This window comes from Jaculus jaculus, chromosome 13 (assembly GCF_020740685.1).
Source record: "Jaculus jaculus isolate mJacJac1 chromosome 13, mJacJac1.mat.Y.cur, whole genome shotgun sequence".
In the NCBI taxonomy this organism is placed as follows: domain Eukaryota; kingdom Metazoa; phylum Chordata; class Mammalia; order Rodentia; family Dipodidae; genus Jaculus; species Jaculus jaculus.
In genome coordinates this window covers 55,297,129-55,303,423 of record NC_059114.1, presented here as the reverse complement: position 1 = coordinate 55,303,423, position 6,295 = coordinate 55,297,129, and the positions used below count along the sequence as shown (strand labels likewise).

The 6,295-nt window shown below is 35.8% G+C and overlaps 1 non-coding gene across 1 annotated transcript; it reads right to left on the bottom strand.

Moving 5' to 3' along the window:
- Positions 1-1,283: 1,283 nt before the first annotated feature.
- LOC123454435 lies at positions 1,284-1,489 on the bottom strand. The gene has a single exon (XR_006633390.1). It is a non-coding gene; the product is annotated as a small nucleolar RNA U3 (small nucleolar RNA).
- Between the last annotated feature and the right edge of the window lie 4,806 nt (positions 1,490-6,295).

The window sequence follows — 6,295 nt, the reverse complement described above, 5'->3', positions numbered from 1 at the left end:
TCAAAGGCTGTGTGCCACTAGTGAATAAGTGTGTATTTCTTGTCCATCTGGTCAATTTCATAGTTTACAGGGTCCCCTGCTTATTCATGCTACTGGTGATGATTATCCTGCAGTGGCTCCCATAGGGCTTTTTGACTTTATGAACGCTAGCCAAGAGGTACCAATTTCCCTTTTGGATCCAGCATAGTATTCCAGTGCCCTGTGACTGAAGTCTATTGTATCTTTAGCAATAAGGTCTCAATAGGTACATGTGTTAAGTTGGTGTATATCAGTTCAAATTTTTAAAAAGAAAAAAAATATTGATTTCATACTTCTTTAAATTTATATACTATATAACTTATAGTGGAAAAATGATGATTAAAAAAAGACTTCATAATACTGGAGCTGAAAAAGTATTTAATTATTTTTGAAAAGAAAATACGTGGATTTCAAAATTTTGTGGTTTTATTTTGTTATCAGGCAAAAATCCAGAATTGCTTGTTAAAAATAGGTTAAAATATTTTATCAGGCAAAAATTCAGAATTGCTTGTTAAAAATAGGTTAAAAAATTAGAAAAAAATTTCATTGTCATGGGTAAATGAATAATCTCATCAACCTAATCTCCTTTTTGGACAGACTGAACAGGTTAGAAAATTAGAAAACTGCAGTAGACAAGAAACAGTCTATTTCAGTAAGGTACTTATGAATCCCTCTTGGTATCTTCCTGAATGTGAAGGATACGAGTGGAGTAATTACAGAACTCTATGAGGTTGCATTTTATTGAACAACTCTATTCAGAGGTTTCCAACTAAGGGATCACCTGCATCTTAATGGGCATTATCTGTGGTCCTGTGGCACAAGATAGCACTTTATCCACTGACATAGATGAGCATCTGAATGAATATTGATGAGATTTTGAATAATATTTAAGATTGAAGGGAAATTAAACTAGAATCTCAAAAAAAGAGTGTAAAATAAGCCAGAAAAGTGTATGAAAAAAAGCTATTGCGACCCTATATCACATTGATAACAACACAATATAAATGAAACTGGCATAGGTCTAAACACCTTTCATCAGAGCTGAAGGACTGTGCTCAGTTCTGGGCAGTAGTTTAAGACAACATGAACAGTAGATAAACAGACCTAGTAACAATGGCAGTAATAATGAGCTAGCTCAGAAAAGAGGATAAAGTTGCAATAGAGATATAAAAATTATATTATGTCATAGTGGAAGGATAAAGGAGAAATATTCCAGAAAAGTATTATAGTTGTTTCACTCATTTTTTTTTTCAATGTTGCTTTTTGCCACTCAGACTGTGCCCTCTCCCTGCAGTCCAGAGGAAAGCAGCAATGATCATCAGTGGCAAGTGACAGTTGCAGCAAAGCAACACCAAGAGCTGCCTTCACACTCAAGAGAAAACATTATATCTCCTCCTTATGGTTTCCAGTACTCTACACAGTCAGAGAAATTTCTCTAGTAACAAACTATAAAAGTGACCCCTGAGGGCTGGAGAGATGGCAGTTAAGGCGCTTGCCTCTGGAGCCTAAGGACCCATGTTCTACTCTCCAGATTCCACCCTAGCCGCACATTTTCAATGCCCACTAGGTGGCACAAGTTTCTGGAGTTCGATTGCAGTGGCTGAGGCCCTGGCATGCCAATTCTCTCTCTCTCTTCCTCTCTCTCACACACTCACACTAAAAAAAAATTAAAATAAATAAATAAATAAAAACATGATCCCAGAGAGTATAGTCTTTCTTTCACACATTTTTAATGGAAAAAGATAACTGTTTTTAACTCTGAAGGAAAAAAAAAAAAGCAAAAAGAGTGTGCCTTAATGAAAGATATTTGTATTGTATTTAAAGGCCATTGTTTTAGTACTCATACCTCACAAAAAAGGAAAGGTTGTTTTCAAAGAGTTGTCCAAAGTCTACACAATATGATCAAACAGCACAAGTATTATTGTGGGATCACAGCACGTGTTGGGGAGCTTTCCATCCCTGCAGTGAGGTAAGTCAAGTTTATTATCAATTGACTTCAAGCAAATTTAAATATTTGTTCTTACTGTGCATATGATATTACCAGTATACAAGGGATTCACATTCCCATCTTCATAAGTTTAGGACCAGGGTAAGTTAGCACTGCTGCCAGGGTAATGGCTACAGCAATGAGCTAGCTCATGATGGACAAGATGCTTCAGGAAGGAAAAATAAACTAGGGAAGGTTTAGGTTTCCCTTATCACCTTTACAGGAACAGCCCTCATTACTGGAGACTTCCGACCAACCCCGATTCTTTAAATAATCCATCAGTTTTAAAGAGTGCCAAGCTTGAGACTAAGCCATTAACATATGGATCCATGGATCCAGAAGATAGGAATATCCTATATTCTAGATCCAAGGAACAGGAAGACAGTTTTGATATTGGTGGTTTTGAGTCCAGGCTGACCTGAACCTTTCTCTGTAGCCTGAGGCTGGCCTGAAACTCATGATGACCCTCTTACCTCAGACTCCAGAGTGGTGGGATTAGAGGTGTGTACCACCATACCCAGCTTTAAGCTATTTGTGAAGCTTTAAACTATGTCTATTGCAGAATATATTATTACAATAAACTATGCACCAATTAAATGGCATGTGTATTTTCAAGCCATAAAATTAAATTAAAACAGAATCTATTGATTTCTGTTGAACATTTCTATAGAACTTTTTGCATTGAATTTAAGCTTATTGTTTGAACTGAAGAAAAAACAAATGTAAAACTAGAGCTACAATCATTGTCTATTGCTATGAAGAAATATGTAGAATATGTTATTTTACTACTTTTTTTCCTTTGGTTTTTTGAGGTAGGGTCTTACTCTAACCCAGGCTGACCTGAAATTCACTATGTTGTCTCAGGGTGGCATTGAACACATGGTGATCCTCCTACCTCCACCTCTACCTCCCATGTGCTGAGATTAAAGGCATGGCCTTCATTTCTTCTTCTTCTTCTTCTTTTTTTTTTTTTTTTGTGAAGAAATAAGTACATGGAGTAAAGCCAAGAGGAAGAGATTGTGATTAGTGACTATACCAATCTTCAGGTAAGACACAGGGATTGTTTGTACTCCATTATGGAAGTAAGCAAATGTTAAAGGAAATACCCTCATGGAAAATATTTTTAATTTTTATAATTCACATACAATAAAAGCACTCTAAATATTACACAGCTTTATAAGTTTGAAAAATAAAGTAAATTACCCACCACCACAATCAAGGTACACTATTTTAGTGTCTAAGTTATTTCTTACCCTTTGTAAAATGTTGGCTATCAACTTTACATCACAACAAATATTCATCTGTTACCAGTCCCTATAGTTTTACTTTTTTCCTTTGGACTATTACAGAAATGGTATCTCATAGACTATGTAGCCACTTGCCTCTAAATTTCTTCATGAAGGCCATGTTGTTTTGTTGTTTCGTCAAGATAGAGTCCCACTCTAGCCAAGCCTGACCTTCATCTCACTTTATAGTTCCAGGCTGGCCTAGAACTCACAGCAATCCTACCACCTCTGCCTCCCAAGTGCTTGTATTAATGGCATGAAAAATAAAAAGGGATTGTTTTAAATCTGCCTTGCTAGGGACTACAGTGAGATGTCACTACCCAGACAAATTAACTGACATGATAAAAGACAAGTTTATATTATACTCAACAGTAGGAACATAGGAATAATTAAAAAAAAAACAAGTTGTGTCAGTTCAGTACTAAATAAATGATATGCTCTTGAAGGTGTCTTATAAGCAATGACTAGTCTTCACAGGGTTGAGAACCATCATATGCAGGTGGAAGGTAGAGCTTGCGGCAATTCCAACACAGCTTCATGTCACCCCTTTATGTCTCTTGCTTGATGAGCCTTGTGGTGTTTAGGATACAAAAACAATCAAACTTTGTGCAATTAAATGAATAACTGCAATAATCACAACCTAGGGACTTTTATAAACCATCATGTTGAAAATAATACTGCCAATCTGACAGATAAATGTATTGAATTGGTTCTAAAACTAAAGATGAAGAAGAGTTTCAAGAAAGAAATCCAGAAGTACATATGTCCATAGTCCGCTAGAAATAAATTTTAGTGGAAGAAGCTGTGGTACATATGGTTCTCTTTTAAGAAGCTATCATTAGATTTCTTTTTAAGCCATGGTCATTGGCCAGGTTCATTGTGGTAGTTTTCAAGATACTAAAGGATAAGCTAAGATCGTATGGTTTTTCTGTGATGTAAATAGAAATAATTTACTAAGGAGAAAGAAAGCTTAGGCTCCTAAAATGCTTAAACTGAAGTCTGTTTTCAAATAGACTGAATAGGAACAATCTTTTTTTGTGCTTAGAGGAACATTACTAAAATTGAAGTTTTTGTTTGTTGATTTTTAAAGACAATGACATAGTTGGTTGGCAATCCAATTTTGCTTAGTATTAGTGTCAGCTTTTACAGCAGGTATTATTGAAGGTTAAACACATCATTCTTGTTTATTATTATTAGTTTTGTACTCAGTGAATACAGTCAAGTTGGTACCAATGTTAGCCTCCTCCCTGTCCACCCACCCTTGCAGGGACCCTCCTAGTTGGGGAATATGGGTCGTGCATTCTGGGGTTAGCCAGCAGTTATGAGTAGGAGGCAATGTATCTGTGTATCATGACCCAACATGTGGCTCTGACATTCTTTCTGTCCCCTCTTCCACAAATTCCCCTGAGCCATGTTGGGTTCATTCTTTCATTCAGCATATATGCCTCCCCTGATCCTTCCTCTGTCTCTACTGTGACTATAACTGACAAGGAGAGAATTTGAAACAAGCACTTGCTTTCATTGCTGCTTTGCCCATCTTAGGGAAATGCAAGATGTTGTTAAGAACTCTCCTTCTGTCCATTTTACCTTTACCATATACTGCTCAGAGATATTGGTTATTTGTCCTGCTTCAAAGTGACTCCTTCCCTGACCCTTTGTAATAAATAAAATTTAGTGGATTACTCTAAGTAAGTAGGGCTCCATTTCTGCAAGGTAATGGGTTGAGTTATACTAAGTTGCTACTCAGCCAAAACATTGTTTGAGAATCTTGACTAGTCTCCAGTTTAGAGATAGGCAAAACTTGTATTTCCCATTCAACAAGAGTGGTGCATCACAATGAAAACAAATATTTAACAAGTTCTTGCTAGATAGCAACATTTATTACAAAAGGTACATTTAAAATGTATCATTTTTTTAGTCTTTAAGTTTCCATATTACCACTAGGAATTTTCTTTAGAACCTTAAATAAAGATCAGAAACAGTTACAATCCAAAACAGGTACAATCACTGCAAAGCATAGATAGAGAGAAAAGGAGGGAACTCTGGGTACCCGAGGTGAAAGCAGGAAAAAAAAAAAGGTTATATTTTCTACTTCCATACCACCCTGCTCTCACCCAATCTCATCTGATCTCAGAAGCTAAGCAGGGTCAAGACTTGTTGGTACTATGATGGAAGATTTTATAAGACAAGGGAAGAATATACAGTACACTAAACCTATATAAATCTAACGAATAATTAAGTTGTCTTTATGTAGCTACATTAATCAATCCATTTTACTTCCAGGAAAACAAAATCAGCACATAGTCAACGGAACAGAAAATCTATAAATAGCTTATACAAATGTGCTCAAATATTGTTTACAGTGTAAAGAAAAGCAATCCAATTAAGAAAGTCACTTTTTGTACAAAAGCTTTTGCCTTGTTCAGGCAAAAGTAAAAAAATACATAGAGAGATAGATATAAATAAATTGGTGCTTGTATTGAATACCAACCTTTTTACTACTTGGCAATAATTATAACTCGATCAAGATCTTAAATGTAGAGAAAAACGTAAAACTTTTAGGAAAAAGAAAATTTTTATATTTTTAAGCAGTGTTTTGTTTATAGATACAAAATGTTTTAACCATGACAGAAACATGATAACTTAAACGTAATCAAGATTTAAATAACATGTTCTGCCAAAGTTCTAAACAACCACAAAACACAAGCTATAGATTGGACCAAAACAGCTTTGACCATGTATCTGACAAGAATTGGGATTGCAGAATATGGAAAGAACTCTCAAATTCAGATGTGGAGTCACATACCCAATATCCCAGCAACTGGAGGAGTCAGTGTGGTGGCTTGATTCAGGTGTTCCCCCAACATTTAGGTTTTCTAAATGCTAGGTTCCCAGCTGATGGAGATTAGGGAATTAAAACATCCAGGAGGCAAAAATAACCCCCCCCCTTTTTTTTTTTTGCAACAAGCTGCTCTTGGTTGGGTAATTTCTACCAGCTATACAA